At 40.8% G+C, this 24,171-nt stretch overlaps 1 long non-coding RNA gene across 2 annotated transcripts in view; it reads right to left on the bottom strand.

Moving 5' to 3' along the window:
• Window positions 1–15,978, bottom strand: part of LOC133504093 (uncharacterized) — a 30,477-nt gene extending 14,499 nt beyond the window's left edge. The window contains exons 1-2 of one of the 2 annotated variants that reach the window (XR_009795899.1): window positions 15,605–15,978; window positions 1,427–1,554 (exon numbers count right to left, since the gene is read on the bottom strand). This is a non-coding gene — a long non-coding RNA (uncharacterized LOC133504093). The remainder of the gene's footprint in view (window positions 1–1,426; window positions 1,555–15,604) is intronic. The other variant, XR_009795898.1, reaches the window with a different exon arrangement.
• Window positions 15,979–24,171: the final 8,193 nt, after the last annotated feature.

Genomic DNA, 24,171 nt, shown 5'->3' with positions numbered 1-24,171 from the left:
TGTCTGTTGCGACTCCATTCGTTTAACGGGATCACATTTTACATCTTAGCTTACTAGATCGTGGATATCGTTCTGATAACACCACTTCACAGAGTACATCGTTCAAGTTAAAAAGTGCAGGTAAAAGGATAAGTTACACTGCTGCTTTTGAGAAGAAAGTAAACAGTATTGCTGAACAAGATGGGAACCTTGAAACAGATTGGCATTTTGACATAAACGAGCTAATGTGAGATTATGGAGGAAATCCGAGGAGAAGCTCCACCCCCATATTTCCAAACAGCTCTGCAAAATATTCAGACATAGATTTTTCAGTTTTTGTTATATTGCAGCCATTTGCTAAAATCGTTGTTCATTTTTTTACTCAATGTACACACAGCACCCTATATTGATGTATATATTGCGCGCTGTATTGATGGTTGACTTTCTAGAACTTTCTCCCATCTCTCGACTGCATCTTTTGAGGCTCAACCACAGTGATCGTTGGGTTCTTCTTTATCTCACTTACCAAGGCTCCTCACCTCTGATTGCGCAATTTGGCCAGTTCTAGGAAGGGTTGTTCTTGTCCAAAACATCTTCCATTTAAGGATTATGGGGGCAGTTGTGCTCTTAGGAACCTTAAGTGCAGCAGACCTTTTTTTATAACCTTGGCCAGATCTGTGCCTTGCCACAATTCAGTCTCTGAACTCTTCAGACAGTTCCTTTGACCTCATGATTCTCATTTTCTCTAACATGCAAGGTCTTATACATACAGATGTGTGGCTTTCCTAATCAAGTCCAATCAGTATCAGTCAATAACAGCGTAAAAACATCTTAAGGATGATCAGAAGAAATGGACAGCACCAGAGTTAAATATATGAGTGTCACAGCAAAGTTGTCTGAATACTTATAGCTCTGTGATATTTCTGTATTTTTTCTGTTAAAAAAAAGAAGCAACAATTGTGTTTTTTACTGGGAATACAGGGCGTTGTGTGTACTTTATTGAGGCAAACAAAAATAATTTTTTTTAGAAGATGGTTACAATATGAAATAATTATAACGGGTCTAAATTCCATAACCACTGTGTTTGTGTGTGTGTGTGTGTACACATATGATTAGTGAAATGAAGTAGGAGCTTCATGAAACGTTTTTGAAAGTTCAACTATTCAAAGGTACAAAGAGGAGAATGTTTGTGGAAAACAAGGACATGCTGGAGATGACAGAGAGGATGTAGCAGGTGAATCAGGCAGGAAGTTAATGTCTTCACCCGGCAGCTGTGACTCAACACCAGACAAACACACATCCAAATATACACGAAGCAAGCAGACAAATGCAAACTGATCTCACTGCAGGTACACAGCTGAATGTGGGAAACTGTAAGAAGGGCATCAGAAGTCACACACCAAGGCAAGACAATGTGTAAGCCTGAGGGCAAAGTGAGTTCTCTTACCACTCTTTAATCACTTTTGTCTTTTTCTTGTCGTGTTCTGCTCTGGGGCTTCCCTTCCTCCCCTCCTCTGTGTTGGAGGCACTTGTTCTCTATTCTTCCTCTCATGGCAACGCCATGCATGAACTGAACTAGAACAGAGTCGAGAAGGAAAACACAGGGTAAAGTTAGCCCATCATACAAACGTTATCAAAAACTGGCAAGAACAATTAAATATATTTACATTTAATGTCCTTTAAGACTCCTGTTATTGTCACTACAAGTCAATATCACCACAGCACGTTAAAAAATGTCTGAAAAAGATACGCGCAGATGGCGGTCATTACTTACTGCTGAATTTGCTTACATAAAAGCAAGGGTATATTTACTTTGTTTTGTATTTTATTTATTGTATATTGTATGTATTTGTAATTTTTTTTGAAGGCAGAAGGAAAAGTAGTGCCGTGTTCGATGTGAGGGAAAAAAAAAAAGTTTGCCCCCGTGTAACAAGGAATGAGGTTCAAGTTAAGGTCAGCTAAGTCAGACTGGCAAAGTAGCAGTAAAGACAATATAAAGAACAATGATTTTTTTTTTTTTAAATAACATTTTTTTTAAATAGTCACAGTCTGCAAACCTGTGTTGACGTACTTCTGTGTGCATACAGTGCTGCACACTTCAGCTCCTTCTTATAATAGTTGACAATTAATTGTGCCACTGGGAAGAATGATTATCATCGCCCCGCTGTCTCATAAAATGACATGGCTCGTGCACACAAGTATGTATACTGTATGTGTACAAGGCGTATCATGAATTTGCTCACAGATGTGACTGCTGCCGTCAGGTGCGCACGCACCCACACAGACGCACACACACACACACACACAAGTGTTTTGTTGTCTCATATCATACAGCTGCACAGATAAAGCACTAAAGTTAAGCAAATTTTGTACAATGACCAGTAGACAATGCGACATTCCCATCCATGGCCTATCTCACACACGCACTATCTTTGTGTCGGAATACTACTAAAAAAATGAAAGAAACGAGTTTTACTGTCTGTTGTTTTTATTCCAGTGAACAAAAATGGCAGCCTCGTTCCTCTCCTCATTCATTTTAATGATAAAACCTACACGGTCACTCTTTTTCCAGCACCACCCCCCCAAACCCCACCGCACAAGCTGGGTGGAGACCCTCCCAAAAAGCCACAGCCAGGCAGGAACACTGATCCTTTGTTTAAAACACCCAAAACCCCCAGTCCACCGAAAACACTCCCACACCTCACAACTCCACTTCTCTTTTGCTGGTCCTTTACCACACTGCGAATGAAGTTGTTTGGCATTGACCAGGGCAATACTAAAGATGAACAGCATTATAAAAATAGGGATGTATGGAAGTTGGACATAATTGGGGTTGGAACAAACTAAATGTTTTTCTTTTTTTTGCCATTAGGATTATCCTGGTTTATTCTTACATAGGTGTCTGTGATACTAAAAAATAACTTCCAGACAAAACTAAATCGTTCTACTGTCAATGATATGATGAAAAGCATTTTGACTTTAAACCATTGGTACTTTTAAACACTAAAGGAACAATGTGGAAAAAGAGAAACAAACCTGACTTGGTTTTATTTTTGCTTCATAAGCAGGAAAACATAATTTTACAAACACGCAGCTCCAAAATAGCTGGGTAATATTCCACACAAGTAGCCCATAAAAATGAGTTTTCGAGTACACAGTTTCGGTATTTTTCTTCCAGCAGAGAAAATAATTTGTGGACAAGCGGAGTGAATTTTAGCCATTTTATTTTGGTGCTGAAGTCAGTCCTGCAGATAAAAAGTTCCCTTCAAATTGGTCTCAGGGCAAATACCATTTCAGGTCATTTGGGTTTGACAGTGTAGTCTAAAAGTACCTTTTTTTGTTTGTTTCTAAATAAATACATGGAGACATGGGCACAGATGCTATGGCGGCTTGGATCACGAACCCAAACTAACCTACAAATGTCAGGGTCAAGTTTATAAAAAAGAAAATAAAATATCCTTGCATACATATATATATACATATATATATATATATATATATATAAGTGTGTGTGTGCAACATGGATCTCAAAATCTACACGTACAGTATGTGTCATAGCTGCCTGTAGTTAGACACGCAGACGGAGCATGACAGACAGTGTGTGTGTGTGTGGTGTGTGTGTGTGTGTGTGTGTGTGTGTGGTGTGTGTGTGTGTGTGTGTGTGTGTGTGTGTGTGTGTGCATGCTACTCCCAGTGATGCAGCTCAGCCTTGATCTAGACTCCCGCCTCCCTCTGACTCCCCCGCTGCGCCTCCTTCATTAATCAATAGGACAGATGAAGACAGACTTCTTCTGGGATGCGCGGCAAAACAATAGATGGCGTGTGTGAGTGTGAATGTAAAGAAGGCTGAAACGTCCTCGGGGAGAACCTGGCAGACATGATGCAAGGCTTCAAGGCTTCCTGCCCACACAAAATACATTCACACTGGATTCGCTTTCTTGTACCAGCCGGGGAAAAAAAAAAAAGACTCAGTTTGATAGATGATTTGCATACATTATCTGTCTGTAAGTGTGTGTGTAAGAACCCAAACCAACTGAAAACGGCTTCATCCAAAAGATGAGGAAAAAAAATAATCTCCTTTGATCAGGTGAGATTTTCACCCCAAATCCCAAAACTGTGCACACACACAAAACAGTAATCACGTCTGATGTGTCAGTCTACACCCTTAGACCTTAATACGTGCAAACTTTAAAAAAAAAAAAAAAAAAAAAAAACTTCCCTCTTTAAACCAATATAAAAGTAAAGATGGAAACTTCAAAAATGACAAGCCGGTTGTGAGACCATCTGAAGACAAAAATAGCAAATCTTTGTGTGTCACCACAACTGATCTACTGAAGCACATCCTTGAGGGGAACACGTTGTTAGCCGTTCTCATTGTGACTTGCCAAGTGACAGTAGTTCCTATTACTGTGAGTCAACTGTAATTCAACTTGAGTAAAGCTGATACAGAAAGATTAACATGTTATTGCTCACAAAACTGAAAGATTGGAGCAAATCAATCATGATATGTTTCTTTATGATTGTAAATAATATTGATTTATGTGTATCTATGTCATGAAACCATGCAGCAATACAATTGACAAGCGATGCTTCAGACCATTCATTCTCTGAGCACTTACAGTATCCTTACAAGGGTCGCGGGCATGCCGGAGCCTATCCCAGCATTCTTCGGACGAGAGGCGGGGTACACCCCGAAGTGGTTGGCAGTCAATCGCAGTGACTTTGACATTTGTCTTCCAATTTCTTGACTATAACATAATTTTAATAAAAACCTTTTTCAATCACATAGTCGATTATATTTAAAACTTTAAATGACCTCTGACACCATTTCAAGACTTTTACTGAAGCAGTGATGAAATACGTGGCACATGGCATCAATTAGGACTTACATTTGTGTTCTCTTTATAAGTGATCAGATGGAATGTGTGTTGTTTCCTGGTCTTCCAAACCATTCAAAACTAATGATATGTTATATGTCGAATTGATCATTGATTCATCAAGGCTTGAAGTCATCAAGATAAAATGTAATGCAGTTGCTGGTTGTGGCAAGTAGAGGTATTGTTAATTAAGTCCCAGCAACTTTTTGGACTGAAGAAAAACAATATTACAGTACCTATGTGTGTTATATTTCTGTTTGTTCAAAGAACTGCTGAATAAAATTTTTCCCAAAAAAGAGGTATTTGTGAAAAATTACTTTCTATTAAAAAAATATATATTTTATACAAATTAAATAAATGCAGTCTGTCACCCCGAGTTTCAATAGTTCTTCATTTCTCACAAAGCAAAGTAAACCGATAAAAATCAATCATATCAGTCAATTTAATTTGGTTTTCCTTTGATGTACTTGTCATGTATATTAAATTTAGCTAAAGCTTTAAGAACCTTTTGACAACCATCTTTCACATCCACCCAAGTAAGACAAACCAGTGTGGTCTTCTATAGAATGCAGAATGGGGGCAAAATGGCACTATCGACAAAGCTCTCCTCATGATGTTTCATTTTATATCCAGGACAGCAATCTGTAATTTTTATGGACTGTTGCTGCATCGTACTGTGCTTTTAGTTTGGGAACCACAGTTCCTGTTTGCTGGATTGAAATTTTGCGCCTGTCAATAACATTTTACATTTCAAGTGACTCCCACATGATCGTGTTTACATTAACTGATCACATTAAACAATGTGCTTGTGCAGCCTTCCAAACTGACAACTGCAGAACACAATTGTTTGAGCCAAGCAGGAACAGCATGGAAGTAAATGATAACAATAAAAAATTACATACCGTTTTGTTGGACTGGGCTGTCTGGGCTTGTCCTCTTGATTTACAGAAATTGGGAGTAAATTTGCTAATACTCCGTTGGTCGTCAGAGATTATTTTCTTTTGAGAGAATGATGTTAAAGCTATCCATCCATTATCTGAGCCACTTATCCTCACAAGTTCACAGGAATCTTGGATCCTATCCCAGTTATTTTCAGGATGGAGGCGGGGTGCACCCTGAAATAGTTGCCAGCCAAATCACACGCCACATAGAAACAAACAACCATTCTTATTCACAATTGCACTTACGGGCAATTTATATTGTCCAATTAATGCATGTTTTTGGTATCTGGGAGGAAACCAGTGTGCCCGGAGAAAACCCACGCAGGCACGGGGAGAACATGCAAACTCCACATAGCCAGGGCTGGGATTCCAACTCCGGTCGTCAGAACTGTGAGACCAATACTCTAAGCAGTTCACGACCATGCCGCATTGTTAAATCTAATGTATTTGAACCATACTTAATGATGTATTTTTTTTGCACAAGTTTTGATTGTAACTGCTGTTTAACAAGGTCATTTGTGATTTTTTGCAGGTATGGATCTGTAGAACGACATCAATCGTTGTATTTCACTATCACACTCCCATTGACTGGGTACAGCTAGTCAGTTGAGATTGAAGTGGCATTAATAGATATCAGATACATTTACATTTATTTATCTGCAATAGATTTGCAGAAGTGGTGATTCCAGTCTGTGGAATAAATATATAAACAAGCCATCAGTTCTTAATTATATTTGTTTTTTCTTTATGCTCCCATGCAAACTGTGGTGCTTTAGAGAAAAAAAAATCTGAATTGTATCCCTTAAACCTTGTGTAAATTCACCCACTGAGTGAAACAATAGACAGAAATTAGGCTATCTTTCCCAAAAAACATTGTCACGTCATCCATGATAAGTTTAGGAAAAATAAAGTATAATTCTAAATTTGTAGTAAATGTCAGTTATTAGTGTTTATATCCCTACTGGGTTCCAACCATTAAACAAATTTGATCAAAATTACAAACCCAGACATGAAATCCCGTGTTACCTCCTCGCCCGAGATGCCCCGATTGTTGAAGTTCATTGTGTACTGTGACATTGTACCCATGCCTGACACACAGACAAAGAAACCAATGCAGGCCTCGAGGGGGCAGATGACAAACACTCCTAAACCATGGCCAGACATAATCCCTCCCCTCCCGTCAAACCCCACAACAAACGCACAGTAGAGGGGGGCCTATTCAGTGCATATTAGGGAGGTGAAGGAGGCCAGGCACTGGGGGACCCTCCCCACACGGCTCTCCTAATCATCTGAGACAACTCCTCCAGAGGCAGACCGCCCCGAAATCCATTCCTGCCTCAAACCATTTGCCGCCATAACACCCCCCCCCCTTTCGCCCTCGCTGTACCCCGCCCAACATATGACCCAGACACATCTCGTCTTTACAAGGGTGGGCGGCCACGGAGTGTGGAAGCTGACCGAAATGAGCAGTCTCTCGGGAAATGTTGGCATAATTGTCCAGCTTCTCAGGCCAAATTAAACAAAGTTGAGAGAATTCAAGTATCCATACATCTAATGACCCCCTTGGCATTTGAACAAACCGGCACGTTCCGTAGAGCGCGCCACCGATGCAGAATGGAGAGCGAGACCCCGTTGTCTCGTTATATTGTCTTCAATTAGGTGGGAGATGATGAGAGACGCACTGGTAATGATGAGGCTTCCCGACTCACGCTGAGAAACAGAACTTCATTACGCCCGATGGTCCCACATCGACGATAAAACCCAAAATACGTACGGGTTCATTCATGGGAGGTTTTCAAGCATAAAAGGCTTGGAAAGTGGAAAAAATGAAAATGTCACTTAGGATTCGGAAACAAAGGCTAACTAAATATATCCACCCAGTAATCACACGTCCTCATTTCATGTTAAATTACCTGACTTCTCATCCTTAAGACATCTTATTTTGGGTACAATGTATGGGTGAGCTGTAACAAGAAAATATCTGCTTTTGCACACAAAAGGCAAAGGAGGCAGTCATATATCACAATCTAAGGCTAAATCCATTATTGTCCTCGTTCCTGTGGTGCTAAAATGAACAGATCCTGTCTGGGCTGTGTCTAATTTCATACTCTTTTGTACTCTGGCTTACTTTTGCCTCTTGAGGTATGAAGTGCCAGTCCGCTAAAAACATGCGCTTACAAAAAGTACAAATAAAAAAACTTTACAAGGAGGAGTCCGTGGTATTTTTAGAAACAGATACTTATAGTGGGAGAGGAGTGCTTGAGTGAACTTCTAGGGAGGAATTTGCTGACATGAAGTGAAGCGATGATGCCTTTTCATCTTCACTGCCGCATAAATGTTGTACAAGCTTAGTTGTGAGAGAAAAAGCTCAGACAGTGCCTACGTCAGCTGAAGAAAAGTTGAGAACACAGGAGAGCGTTCAGCTGAAAAATGACTAACCTGACATCTTGCCGCTTTCATGGAGAAACCTTCTTATTTAAATCATATTAAGCTGTGCTGGGACCATCCGACAAATGCGCTGCTATCGTAAAACCGTGAAAATTCTTTCGAGTCAACCTGGCAGCTCTACTGTCCTATCACAGGCCTCTTAGCGCTACCCTTTCACCTCTGAATGCACTACAAAGAGCTGATCTGAGACAAACACTCACACTGGCTCTGACGCTTTGTCAAAAGCAAGAGGATTTTATTTTCTTCAAGCCATTAATTGATGAAAATGGTAAGAGCCACTCCCCAAAGAAGAAGAAGACAAAAGAAGGTGTTCAAAAATACGCCCATTTATTTATTTCCATGCATCCAACTGGGATTATTGTGACCGCCCCCTCTCCTCCTCCATTTGGCTGTTTTGGTGTGTACATTTGTAATCCAGCGCACCAATTAAGGATGGTTGTCAAGTCAAGCTGCCCTGGGGCCCAATCACCTTCCTATGAGGGGTCCGCTTCCTTATCTGATTCCACCAGGCAGGTTGCGATTATGGCCAAACCAGCCTTGGATTAGTTTTCAACGTAATCTCTGTTTTCATTCAGTTTCATTGATGGTAAGCAGTCTTCATGATATTCTTACAGTAAAAGAGTGTATCAAGAATGTTCTTTTTACTATGCTATCAGCCAAAGGTCTGCAAATGACTTCCTGTCTTCCTGGAAGTTGTGTGGAAATGGCTTCAAACTGTCTCCTGCACACAAGTTAGCATGCGCTATCGTTCGCCGTCGCGTCGTAACTTCAAAGTCCGCGGCTCACAACGCTGTTTGAGCAAAGTCATCATCATACGCAGTCGATTCTCCTGTGCTGTTTTGTGGCATTTGCTGCACACGAGAGACAGTGTTTACGCCAGCAGATCGATCATATCGCTAGCATCAGACAATTCAGCACGGAAGCACAGTTTGGTGCGCTCCAACCCGGACAGGGGCTATACGCTCGTCGTCGGAGACCATTTCGAGAAGAATAGAAATCCACCTGACGGCAAAGGAAAAACCACCTACTGTCCAAGTGGATAAAAAAAGGTCCACTTTTTGAGTGCCGCAGGTCAATATGTATTTAAAAAGAGCACTGCAATGAGTCGGTGCACATGTATTGTTTACGAGTGAAGAGATGAAATACAACTCATAATACTGCACACAAAAAGCTTGAATGGAAAGCTTGAAATACAGTGTGAGTAAAGCACATGTAAAAATAGAAATAATATGGATAGAATATTAACCAATTGTTGTTTCTTAAGTTTCTTGTTCATTTTTTATGCCAGGTGTCATTAAAGTTACCTTTGTTTGGACAAATATAATTACTGAAAATAGATCAAAAGTTGACCTTAAGAGCTTATATGTAACTCTTTATTTTTTATTTATTTTATTTTACTCTTTTTTTTTTGAAGAAAACCACTTTCCATGGTTTTCTTGATAATAACCAAAATTATATTTAATAATACAATTAAGGTTTTGTATTCTTCAGAAAATGATTAGTGGGACAATGTATTGCATTAAATAAGAAATTGAAAAAACCAGGATGCTCTTTTTTTCTTTCATGTCTGTATACTGTATATCATACTTGTACTGCATATAGATTATACTGTTCTTGATACATACAGACACAAATTCCTTAATACATAATATGAAGTATGATAATGAAGGCATTGTTCTAATTATTTAAATATAACTAATGTTAAGAATAGTCTAATAGTTTTTCAAGTTTATTGTAATATTTTGAATGAATAAAAACAGTTGTTTTGTTGGCTTTTATTCCACTGCTTTTACTGAGGTGGCACAGTTGCCCAACTGGTTAGAGCTTCTGCCTCACAGTTCTGAGGCTAAGTGTTCAAATCCCGGCCTTTCCAGTGTGGAGTGTTCTCCCCGTGCTTGTGCAGGCCAAGAACATGCGAGGCTATTTAATTGAAGCCTCTAAAATTGCCCATAGGTGTGAATGTGTGCCCAAAAGGTTGCGATGAGCTAAAAAACGCCAGTAACCCTTGTGAGGATAAAGCGCAACAGAAAATGGATGGATGGAAGATATTACTGAGTTTTTAGATTTTTGCCGTGGTATTGCTTAAGTACCGGTATCGAGGTTCTTTTTGCGGGTACAGTATCAAAGATAGGATTTTGGTATTGTGACACAACTAATGGTTATACATTAATCTCTTTTTTATTCGTGATCACGTGTAATAATTGCATTCTTGTACATGCAAACAGGAAGACCATTTAGGTAGGTAGTTTTCAAATTTCAAGAAAAATGTATTTTTTTTAAATTGGGAAGTAGATTGTAAATGAAAGCGTTTAGCTGTAATGGTGAAAGGGGTTGGCGAAACTTTCTTGAAGCATTGACCTGTCAACATCTGCCACAATATTATGTTAATGATATAGACGGCTCCACACCAATATTTAGCAAAAGTCACTTAACTGATTTCTACAAAACCTTTTGAATGGAGAAACAATTCCACTCTTCTGTCGATTACAATTTAAGGCGGGCGCCACGATGTATTTAATATTTTTTGTTAACGGGCACTTTTTGCCCTTCAATGAAGGTTGATCATATGATATTGATCAAGATTAGGTTTAATAAGCATTCTCACGCTATTCTGAGTGAACGGAGAGGATTTAACCACAGGCCAAATGTTAAATGTGTTCATCAAGCTGTATGGCGGTGCCATGTTCCTCCATGCATGGTGCAACAGTGTCGAGCGGCGAGCATCTGCCTTGTTTCTCCCACAGATGGTAGCGGCAAGTATGAAGATTAGTTCATTAACCTCACAGTGCTTCAGCCAGTGGGCCATGCAGAGGGCTTGCTCCTTCCACGACTTCTTGAAATTTATGAACACTTATTAATAGCGCGGGGAAACTTTCTCTAATGGCCTGAGGTGATTTGCGTTGCTGTTATCAAACACTGCAGTAATTATACATGACATGCTTCTGATTAGCCCTCCTGTGATTATTGCACCATGTCAAGTCATCACTTTTTTTTAACCTATTTTTGAAAGATACGGAATCCTTTTTTCCAGAAGAGGAAACATTTTAGAGGAGAAAAAAAAAATATGATGACTTACTAGCAGACTTTAACGAGGGGCCCTGTGACAATAGCAAGAAAAAGAGGAAAATGAGAAAAAAAGCATCTGCAATTTTCTTCTCCTTTGCTCACAGTGTGAAATTTGAACTTGTAGTACTTGTCTGTGTGGGAGCTGCTGACATTGAGGGCTTGCACCTGAAGAAAGAAGGAGCATGCAAGGAGTCAAGGGTCATCTTGTAGGCCAAAGAGAAATGGAGTGCTTCCTCTCCCTGCAACTCCTGCGGTGGATTCACACAACACGAGGCTTTCACAGACCTTCCTTGTATTTCCGCCTCCACCTCCGGTTGTGGTAATCCATAGCCGGCCCAATTATCCAAACCCCCCCCCCCCCTCCCTATTCCCGTTCCATTCAACCGTTTTCCCCCCATGGGTGAAGATTCAAAAACAATTAACCTCTTCACAGCTAGGACTTTTCCCAGGAAAGGGCATGGTGGTAATTGAATGACTCCGCACTAACCATTCCTTCACCCCTTCGCGAATAAATCTGGTTATTGAAAATCCTAATCTGTGTCTTTATGATTGTCCAAAATCATTAACACGGAGGTTGTCGGACCACACTTGGTAGGCACCATTTCGATGCACGGAAGGATTTAACAGTGCTGTTTACATTTGACCTACTTAAATTGAGCGTTTGCACAATGTACGTTTTTCAATGTAATTCTGACATTTTTCACACAGAGAGAAAGACCTTTATTTCAATGCAGCAGTGCTGATTTGCGTTAGACTATTTCACACCAAGTGTCTATAAGTCGTAAGAGCATCCCCCCACATCCTTAGCCTTCAATAAACTGTTCTGTTTTCCCCCTTCGTTATGGAGGGGCCTCCTATTCATCTCCAGGTAGAAAGCCTCAAAGTGTAGGAGGGAGAACAGCTTGTTGCACCCATTGAACTTTTTATTACTTCCCCCTTCAAAGGGTGGTGGCGGAGGAAGAGATATCCTCAATCTCCTTGACGCCATGACAAACAAGTCAACTTTCAGCAAACACACAAACAAGTGTCAGGATTGCGACTGGACCCCTGTGCACATTTTTTTTCCTACACTTGTCACGTGATGAGATTACGTACGCCGTTTTGCAAGTTGAGGCTAGAAATAATCCTCAAACAAACATGTTTACCAAAACTGTCAACGTTTGGATCAACAGCATCAATGTTTTTGACAGTTGCAAGAGATACTAAATGGCATGATTTTGATTGTCTTTCCGGCATTATGGAACTTATGTAGCATAAATATATTTATGACCCTATAGATTGAACTAGTGATCTAAAATGACTGTTTTCCATGAAATATTCTGTCTCATTATTACACAAATGCAGCAGCACGAGGGTGATGTAATCCCGAACCAACACATCTAGAAGTCTGGCCTTCTCAAAAGGAGGATGCTTTTGAAGATGACTCATTCAAAATAAATGAATGCTGATGCATTTTACCTACGACCTCCCAGAATTAGCGTTTCTTTCTGATTGACTTCAGGTGCAACCTTCGCCCCCTTGCTGAAAGCCACCAACCTCCTGAATGGAGCGACTGAGTGTCTTACTTAAAAAAAATTATAAAAATAAATGCAAGGAATGCCTTATAGTCTATAAAGTTTGTTGCATTTTGGAGATTTCCTCTGTATATACAATATTTATGAAAATGTAAAAAATTGCAATGGAGCACTTGTGCATTCACATATTGGACAAAAAGTCAATAACTCCAGTTTTCAAGTGGATTAAGTATGTTCAATGAAACTAGTATACACAAAAATGCACACACTCCTGGACAAAACTCAGTGATGTTTCCTTATGAATGTCTTCTCCAGCTGTATGAGTCATTCGTCCTTCAGTCTAACATTTACGTACAGTGGACTTCCACAAATTCACGGTTTGGCATTTCAGAATTCATTTATTCACAGATTTTTTTACATGGAAAAATTGTCTATTCAGATAATTCTGTAGAATTCCAAAACCAAAGTCTTTTTTTTTTAATTGCTGTGTCAAAATATTGCATTTGCATGATGTTTATTGTATTGTAGTGCCTCTTTAATTGATAGAAAAAAATGTTATTCTCAGCCATAAACACGGCCAAAAAATATCAAACCAGTTGTCAGCTCAAGCAAACCTCCCCAGCCGAAGGCAGAAAATCCGGATACACACATGCTAACTCCATCTAAAATCATAAATCTCACTGCAGCAGTGTTAAATTTGGATTGACAGGAAGTGGGAGAGGATTTCTACGACAGTGGCACTCACACTTGCTTCGTCTCCTTTGGCCCAAGATAGTTTCACCTAAGTAGGACTAAACACGGCGTCAAAACCAGTGGAATCTGTAACAATTGCTAATTGCAACATTACCTCATTGGAAAATTGCTAAACCTATCCAAGACCACCAGGTTGTGTTGTCATTGCATGGATCAAGCGGTTTTGGGTTGGTAAACACAGAAGCGTAACCATTCTAGGCAAACTCGGCCTACGAGGGAGCAGCGTTCAGACCGCCCCAAGGCGCGTCATCGCCGTTAGTGTAACTCAGGGCTTTGGTGTGCTGTCAAATGTTACACTGAAATGCTCAGCTAAAGTAATTCATCAGCATCATTGTGCATTTGCGCGCCTACCTGCAATCTAAATTTACTGGATTGTATTTTTAAGCGTTGGCAGAGATTTACGTTTGAAATGCTATTAAAGGATTTTGCTATCATAGCTTGTGGCATGTGTACATTTCAAACTCAAAATATCCGCAATTCTAAGCACTTTTAGGGCACTTTCAATTAGTCAAAGAAATTTTCTATTCGAGGTTGCGCTTCGTCCCTAACCCTCGCGAATGGTGGGGGTCCACTGTAGTCTACACAACAACAGAAGCGGAGTAGAAACTGCACACACAGCTGCCACATGAGCAGCAACTCCTAAACAACACTGCATGCCTTCAAAGTACAGACAAGGATGTGAACGGGGGCCAGCTGGAGCGGGACGAAGACATAAAAAGAATAGGAAAAGGCAAAAGAAATGAAAGAACCACCTGTGTTTCAGGTGCGCGGTGGAACATCTTTTGATTATTATGTCTGGTGTTCAGGTGTCTGATGTTTGAAGCGACTGTTAGGTCGAGGGTGGTGGCGTTTGGGTGGTGGGGGGTGGGGGTGAGGGGTGCACACATGCACAAAGAGGGAATAAGAACGTTGCCTACATACCACCGGCGTCAAGGAAGGGAGGGGTGAGAGGGGTGCAGGGAAGAAAAAGTAAGCTCATAAAAATTTGATAAGAAGAGCTTCAGCTAAGTGGCATTCTGTGTTGCTTTCTTTTTTTTTTTTTTTAAAGATCTGTTCCCCTTCTTTGCCGCGTCTCAGTGCCGCCCGAGAGAATAGGGCAGACACATTTTATTGGTCCTAATTAAAGCCATATGATGCCTTTTAGAACATCAAACGGTGCTGGTCCTGTGCTCCATTCTCTATGATTTTGTTGAACAATCACAAGGAACCCGTTTTAAGGCAAGACTTTAAAATGTACATCAATTCTACATCCCCCACTGCATGGCGCCTGTTGACCCCACCAATTTCAAATCAATAAAGAGGTTCTGGGAGTGACATGACCTCTATAGGGTGCAGCCGTGGTGGTGGTCGGGTGGGTGGGGAGGATCTTGTGCGGCTGGGAAATGGAGTAAAGTCTATAGAGCATGTTTTTGCTGAAAATGTATCTGACGTTTTTTGGACAATCTTCATTTATCTATCGAGGTAGTCTCGTGCTTTTAATGTGGAAAAACAACGCCATGGACTGTCCACCTATATCCTGCCCTGAGGGTTGAAGTGAAGCCAGCCCTGTTTATAGAGTCCTTTAAGAACTCATTTTTTCCCCCCTCTGGCCGCCCCAGCCCCCCTCCCTAATTGTCCTCATTGAGGCTTGTGGAGCGGGTGCATAGCCAGCCAGCCAGACGGCCAGGCTCGGGTCATCGGGTTTGCCGTGTGCTTTTTATCTATATTTCATGCTATGGCGCTGTGCAGACAGCCCCCCGGCCCCCTCTCCCCCGCATGTATCACAAAGGAAAAAGCATGAGGGTGCACAAAGAGATGACATGATAAGCACACGTGCAGATCTCTTTGTACATTTGTACATTTACATACCGCACTTAATTACTTGAATCCAGATACTTCGGTGTAAAAAAAAAAAAAAGTACCACGTTTTTAAGAAAAAAAGATTGAGCAGGTTCTTAAATTGCTGATAGTGATAGTTGCGATTTGTTAAAAATGAATTTCTAGGTTAGCAGCAAATAGAAAAAATATATATCAATGTTCTACTTACGATTTATTTTAGCAACTTATGGGCGTTTGTGTCTCGTCGCGTGCATCTCCGGTCGTCTGCTTGCGGAAAAGTGTGTTGTCCTTCCTCTGCAGTGAGAGTCATCATGTGCACATCTTCATGTGATGTATTTTTTCATTTTTCTTTTTTGTTTTTTTTTTTTCTTTTTAAGCACACATTCTCACTGCACACCGTAGATGTTGGACGTCCCAGTTGGCCGGTGTCAAGTCTGCAATGATGCCTGGGTTGGTCGCTATTGAGCGTTGAGAGGAGAGCCAACATATAGAAAGGCGTCATGTGAGCAGGGGGGGGCGTGCGCGATTGGCCAGGCGCGCATACTGCGACCAAGCTGCGCCGTGTGCCATTGGCCCACGACGCTATGTGAGGCGCCTCCTCACTTGGCCGTGCACCACAGTGGGAGTGCGCCTCTTTCTGTTCATATTTTCATCCGCGGCTGCGCGGGAGGGGAGGGGCTCCACTCAATTCAAACAGTGAAAATATACATACATATATAGTATATATTTGCAGGAGTAGTCGCCCAGCATTGTCAAATATGATTTTTTATTGTATCCCCATCATGATTGCAAAAATAGGGTGCCACGCAATCACTTTTGAATTTCGTGGGTCTGCCCGGTTCCTCTTTTTCCTGAATAAAATATATTCAATTAGTCAAAACCTGTCACAACTAACACACATTTCAATAATTGCCCCCACTCCATGTTGGATAGACCTAAACCCACTTTCCTAATCTATGTTTGATGGTAATGAGGTCTGAAGACATTTATTATTTATTTAGGAGGCAGGGAGCTAATTGGAAGGCGCAAGCAATAATTTTGGATGCCAAGGAGATGCTTTCATCGTCTCTATACAAACAAAGGGACCGTTATTTTACAATTTATTTTGTACTCAAAATGTGGTTGTCATCCTCCATTGGGTTGCACTTTACACTGCTGGACTTCATAAAGGCCAGTGAAAGTGCAATCTCTCACCATCTCCATCTGGTTCTCTTGAGTGTGGAGCTGAGGAACTCAAGGTTCCGTACGGGTGGGAAATAGAGCGCATGTAATCTGGAGCGCACATCTTGCCGCCCTCCCCTGCTCCGGCTGCAGCATTAAATCAATATTCCGCAAAGCTTTCTCTTGTTTTCACATTCACTTGACTGCTGCCATGATGCGCTGCAAGGGTCGGAAGCCGCTCCCTGATTTTTTTTGGCACGTGCAAACCCCCACCACTATGACCTCTCCTACCTTTTTCTTCTACTTCGTGGCAGCCACCCTTATTGCAGTAGCTCTGAGGCATGGTGCCCGTTCCATTTGTCCCCTGCCGTAACAGGAAGTGACAGGAATAAGACAACGTTCTATTATGACACAAAATATAATGTCAACGACACTGCTACAATGTTGCCAGACAACACTTAAGAACTGCTTTAGGAACATTAAACATTAAATTGCTTTTAAAAAGTACAAAAAGACAATTGGTCTTAAATATAATGATGCTCGACAATATTCTTAGCATTGAAATTTCAGATTTATGGATGACGGTATTTTGTGTGAATGTTTTGTCCCTACTTTTATCATTATTATTTTAACCAGACAACAGCTTCGTACTTTTTCAAGATTCAAAAACCATGTCGTGCTACATCACCATGTTGCGAGCTACTGGATATACATGCGCTCCTTCACACTCCATCGTTATGAAAGCAAAAGCCTGCCTCTGCAAAATGGGTCAAACCCACTGCAGTCGCTCCATCTCAGCAAATGCATTGTGTCTGTGTAATTGTGCAAGTGGCGGGCTTGCGCATGTGTGATTGCACATCAAAGGCAAAAATTCAATATTAAAAAAAAAACCGCAGTCTTAGACACACGAACCAGGGTTTGAGAAAGTCAAACCATTTACTGTTTTCAAAGAGGGCGAGTGGGGGGCGAGGGGTGGCTGGGGGCTCTTTGTGAATCTGTACGACATGGTTCACCCCTAAAGCTGACATGTCAGTCGTTGATACCTTCAAACAACCAAAAGGGAGATGCTCACCATGGGAAAAAAAAACTCCAGTGGCGTCATATTTCCTGTACCGCATTGCGTTGCATGCCCTAGACATCTAGCAGACATTTGAACGCACTGGATTTGCCCCAAACTCTGAACTGCTTTTCACCCTTGCTTCTTAGGAAAAGATACACAGTAAGACTCCTAGGTAGATACATACACACCCGTAGATATTTACTCACTGAATTCAATCCGTGGGGTTCAAAGCTGTGTCAGTCAAAGCGGGAAGAAAGCTGCGTGCCACCGTCTTCTAGACCCATCACTGTGTGGCGTTAATCTGTTTCATGTTCCGTCCCTATATTTAGACTCGTGTTTTGTGAATAACTTGGCCTGATTCTCTGAGAGGAAAGGAACCTTTTCAAAGCCGTAAACTAGCTGCAAGACTCATCTGGAGATTTTCAGCTGCGCATTCCAACAAACACCTGTTCTTGCCTTTGTTAGGGCGAAGAAATATTCTCTGTTTCTCGGTGGATATTGTTTATTGCAAATAAAGAAGATGATGCAATGAGTCTTTGAGAAAGGTGGTTCAGAACTGACTGAATGCCCAAACAAAGATATTTTCCAAATATTTCTAAAAATGACACACGCTGATGTTGCCTTTTCCACCTTAAGACGTGCTTCGTTTCATCACCATCACTGCATTACCCTAAGGATCTTGTCAATTACTGAGAAAAGCAACATTAAATACTCAAAAGAATCTTTGGACATAATACGCAGTTAACAGCAAGGTCAATTCACATGTGGAGGTGTATCAAAAACTAATTCTCTGTATGCTGTAGAAAAGGGCTTTGACCTGACAGTTCGTAGATGGTTGGAAGCATCAAATCGTTCAAAATTTCGTATAATTAGCCTTCAGGTCCGTTACATCATAGCAACATTATATATAGGTGCTAGGGAAATAACTGGCTAAAATCTATCCTTTTATGAATGCTGCTCTGCTCCAGGTGAGAAAAGGGATTTGGTTCTCCTCAAGGCTGTTACCTTCATCCTCTGCACATTCACACATGGACACAATGATGGACTATGAGCTTCAAAACTTGTCCCTTAAGCATTAAGCGCTACAAGCTTTGTCCACAGTAACAGGGTACACTGGCAGTCTGCATGGCATCTGCCTCCCAGCTTCGAGAGCCAAGGCATGGGGCCAAGGGAGAGAGAGAGCGGGGGAGGGGGGGTGCTCAAGATAAGCTCTTCCTCCCATGGTCACCGCTACGCCACAGGGACCGGACAAGCCTGGAGCCTCAGCTGAGCGCAACTGATAATATCCACATGAGTATGGGTATGGGTGGTTGGGTGCATGGGCGTGAGAAGCTCGTTTAAAGGGTTGTGTGTGTGTGACTTGCTTAGGAGCATGCATGGATGCACAAGCTTGCATGTTGGTCTTAGCGCTCCTATTTAACAGCTAAGACACCATTGCCATTCCCAATCAGAATAAAAGTTAAGACTCGCGATGCCAAAAGAAACGTGTTCACATGGATTTCATCACAGGAAGCCTGAGTGGCACAGCACCAAACCTACAAAGACAACTCAATTTTGTCTTGTATCAAAATATTATATAATATATAATGATATAATTATTATTATAAATACATAAACTATTTTTAAACAGGAATTGTAAGCATTTTTTTAAGTAGTAAAATTGCTGTATGTACATATTACATCCACCACATCATACATTTTACTTGGTTTTCTGCTTTTTTTTTTTATCCTGAGACTAATTGCAACACTGTGAGAAAATCAAAGCCCTATTATATTGCTCTAATTAATTTCTTAACGTGAGTCCAATATAGTCTTATTTCAAATGATTTTAAAAGGTCCCGTTTTTGTTCAGCAGCTTTGACCTTCTCACTGTAACTTATCATGTTTTGAGCACTCATTTACTTGTCATGCCGAGAGTCGCCCCATAATGAGGGAGTGAGGCCAATTAAATGGGTTTTTTTCATGCAGATATTTTTTAAAAAGTTGTGCATTGAAAAGAAGATGAACGAATCGCTTTTTTTAAGAAAGTGTTCTCAGTGTTGACATTCAATTGGAAAATTCTGAATCAGTTCCACATGAATGCCAATTGAAAATATGTTTAAAGAGCTAAGAATAAGGAAAAAAAAAAACGAGACAAAAGAGTCACAGTTTTCTGAGACGATTACTCTGATGGTAAGTACAAAAAGCAAAGAGTCATGTTCAAACTAAGTACACTACACTAAATAATTTAGACACCTTGGTTGAACTGCACTAATTATACTGAGAAATCTTTCTAATAACGAAAGCAAGTGAGTATATTTGAAGTTTGGTGGATAAAATGAAAATGTTACTTGCCTCCTGTGTTTCCAGTTGTCAAGCCACCAAGAGTGCTTTTGCTTTTACTGTGAGAAACAAAAAACATGCTGCAGTAAAACAGACAACTTAAGAGGTAAACGTATAATGCTGCAACTAGAGTTACATAATATCAACATTTTAAAAGGTTACATCAAATAAAATTCCAACATGTTTGCTGATCCTCTGCCGGCTTAATTTGCTCTGTGATCTTAAAAGCTTCATATTCCAAATCCCACATAATTGTTTGCAATCTCAAGTCATTGTAAAGACCGAGGTATTTTCCTGAACTGCATTGTGCTTTCAGTGCATTGTGGAGATGGCAAAACAGCTTTATTGTTTCAAGTATTTTACAAACACCATGTTTAGTAGTGACTTTGTTGTAGCCTCCAAATGAGAAAATCTATATTAAATGAGACAACAAACAGAAAACATGAGAGGGAGCGGGCCATAGAGCGAACTATCCAAATATTCAGGTCAGCTTTGAGGCCTCAGCTGGAGTGGAGGCCCACACCTGTCAGCACCCGGGGGCCTCTCCCTCTCTGTCGTCTTTCTGTCTCTCTTTTTCTGTCCAGCTGGACGTGCAGAAGCTGCTCAAACCCCCACCCAGCCTTCACCTCACAGATCCAGGCCAATTCAGCCCAGCCATGCATGACCATCTCAGGGAATTCAGTCTGGATGCTTCTTGTTTATTGCATCCCTTGCTTTAACTCTCTTGCTAGCTTGTCACTCTGTCCCCATCACTGTCTCTCATTCTACTGGCTGTCTCATCAACCATACAGTATAGAATTTCCATATCTCATTTTCTGACACATAGCGGAACATTTCATCGTTACCGCCACCTTGGAGATATTATTTGAGTTGACTTATCTATTTGTATGCAACTTAAACTGGGTTGCGCTGGTATGATGTCACACCATTTACATAGCTTGTAGCTATTGCCATTCCCTCGACACTTCCTGCGGTGAAAATTCAAGCCAGGTCAGCGTTAATCATTCCAATGGAGATAAAATGTGGGGGGAAACATGGTTTTAGATGTCTGACCTGGATCTAAAATCTGAAGTTATTAATTTTTTTTGTCTAAATCCATCTTTATTGTTACTTGCTGTGTGTCAGCTGGAAATACAAGGATGGTATTTAAGGTTACAGTCAGAATACAATTTGTCGCATTTTTCTGACTTAACAGTTTGATGATATAAAAGGTTCTTCCTGTCACATTAAGATTAAGAAATTATACCCATAAAAAAAAGTTGACAAATCATTTACAGTGCAGGACCAACTCTTCTTCACTGAATGAACTCAAATTATTTTGAGTGATCCTAAATGTTTGAGAGTGCAGGACAAGGTGTACACATTTTTTGGTATTATTATTAAATGCAAACGGGCGCCACGGTGCCTTAGCTGGTAAAGCGTTGGGCTCACAGTTCTGAGGTCTCGGGTTTAATCCCGACCCGCTTGTGTGGCGTTTGCATGTTCTCCCTGTGCCTGCGTGGGTTTCCTCTGGGCACTCCGGTTTCCTCCCACATCCCAAAAACATGCAACATTAATTGGAGACTCTAAAATGCCCCTAGGTGTGATTGTGAGTGTGGCTGTTTGTCTCGATGTGCCCTGCGATTGGCTGGCAAACAGTTTAGGGTGTACCCTGCCCTCCTGCCCGTTGACAGCTGGGATAGGCTCCAGCACTCCCTGTGACCCTCGTGAGGATAAGAGGCAAAGAAAATGGATGGATTAAATGTAAACATCATTCAGTGTGCTGACTATATCTGGTCATGTCAAAGTGTATTTGTACAATTTACAGTATGTCAGAAAACCCAAGGTATCAAACACAAAACTATACTTCCCAGTGGATGTCACATATGTTTATGTGCACGGCACAACACTTTCACACTGATACAGTATGTACGAGTACATACTGGGTGTCCACTGTAAACATCCATCCATTAGTAATACCACTTTGCCTTTTAGCTGATCCCATCAGTCACTGAACACCGGAAAGTAAGCATGTGCCAAGGACAGTGAGCTAGTCTTTTGCTAGCAAAATGACCGAAGCACACTAACATTCATACTCACCAACTACAGATATCTACAGTACATGTTTTTGGTTTGTGGAAGAAAGCCAAGAACTCCCAGAGGAAGAGAAAGCAGGAACACATTGTGACCTGTAAACTTCCTGTGATTTGGGAACAGTGTTACAGTGTTAACCTCACCGTCACTAAACCTTTTACTTTGACTTGTGAAATACAAAATAGTTATGTCAAAGTGAGATTTGCGGAAGTCTGTAAACACTCCAGGTTTGGGCAAGTAGTTCAGTATCATTTTTAGCTAGAAACTGACAAACTTGGATGTCAATGACGGATCAATTGGCCATTCCACTTCAAAACTGTCATCCTCCATTATCCAAGCCGCTGATTCTCACAAGGGTCACAGGAGAGCTGGAGCCAACCCGGCTAGCTTCAGGCGAAAGGCAGACTACACCCTGAACTGGTTGCCAGCCAGTCCCAGGGCAGATATCGACACCATCACTGAGCAGGAATCAATCCCACACTGCCCAGACCACACTTTGTAATTATGGCTTCCCTCCGAGTGTGGTTATGACTGAACTAGGGATGAGCTAGTACCAGGTCAACAGTGGTTTTATTTCAAGGTATATGGTACTTGTAAAGCCTGCTAATATTAGCCACTGTATGGAAGTAAATATGTGCCACCAGGATTTGAATTAAAATTGCCACTGAAATTTCATGTTTTCATGTTGTAAAAATCACATTGTTATTTCAACATGATCACATTTCCAATAGCTGTATTTCAGTTTAACTTTTCAATAACAAATTCACCATGTAAAAAAAATAAACCTTTAAAATGCAATATTTCCATTCTCCTCAGATTCAACTGGCTACGATTCGCTGTCTGAAATTCACCGTCCAACACCGAGGCAATCCAGTTACGCTTTCTGAGTCACGTGACGTCACAAACTAAGAAAGCATAACTAGATTGGCTGGGTGTTGGGTTCTGATTTGAAGTAACCCTGGCTTCTTAACCCAGCTAATCTAATTATGCTTTCTTAGCATGTGACATTTTATATGTAGAATTTGTCAACATTGAAAACCTAAATACACTTATTGGAAATGTGATCAACTTTGAAATAACAATGTGAATTTTACAACATTACATTTTCAGTGAGATTTTTAATTCAAATGCTGGTGGCACATATTTACTTTCATACCAATGATACTTAAGACAAAAAAAAGAACAGTAAAAAAACAGATCGAGTGAATCGTCCTCGCTAGTAGGTGTTACTACACTGAGATCAGTTGACACCTAAGAGAATCATCACATGGGTCACAAAGGTCTTTGTTCATCAATATCTGTCAATGTGTTCATTCATTCATTCATTTTCTTTACTGCTTATCCTCACTTGGGTCGCAGGCATCCAGGAGCCTATCCCAGCAATCTTTGAGTGAGACTCCTTGAAATGGTTAGTCATTCACCACTTATTTCCAGGTCATATAAACAAACAACCATTATCAGTAACATTAAAATCTATGGGGTATTAAAAGCCTTCAATTAACCTGCCATGGATGTTTTTGGAATATGGGAGCAAACCTGGGCGGCACAGTGGAGCGACTGGTTAGAGTGTCAGCCTCACAGTTCTGAGGACCAGGGTTCAAATCCTGTCCCCGTCTTTGTGGAGTTTGCATATGCTCTCACCGTCCCTGTGTGTGTTTGGTCCAGGCACTCTGGTTTCCTTCAACATCCCAAAACCATTCATGGTAGGTTGAATGAACACTCTAAATAGCCTGTAGATGTGACTGAGAGTGCATACGGTTATTTGTTTCTATGTGCCTCGCGATTGGCTGGCAATCTGCCTCCTGTCCGAAGTTTGTTGGCATAGGCTCCAACACCCCTGTGACCCTTGTGAGGATAAGTGGCCCAGAAAATGGATGGATTGATGAAGAAAGTATAGAATTTAGTGGTATCCCTTTGTCTGTATTTTTTATTCATTTTGGGATAAGCAGGTTCCTAATATTGTGCCGTGTTTTTGTCTATCTATTTTCAGTCAGTTTACTGAAAAATATACTTTCATATTTTAAGGGTCGCTTCCTTTACCTCACAGAATCTCCATTTTGTCCTGTGGCAAGACATAGAAGAGAGTTGACTAACACTGGGTATATTCTCTGTAACTGTATTCATGCTGCATCCTTGATGACAAGTTCACTGCTGAATTA

This window comes from Syngnathoides biaculeatus, chromosome 7, assembly GCF_019802595.1.
Source record: "Syngnathoides biaculeatus isolate LvHL_M chromosome 7, ASM1980259v1, whole genome shotgun sequence".
Taxonomy (NCBI): Eukaryota; Metazoa; Chordata; class Actinopteri; order Syngnathiformes; family Syngnathidae; genus Syngnathoides; species Syngnathoides biaculeatus.
Note: the sequence above shows the minus strand (reverse complement) of the source record. Positions and strands in the feature narration are given on the sequence as shown.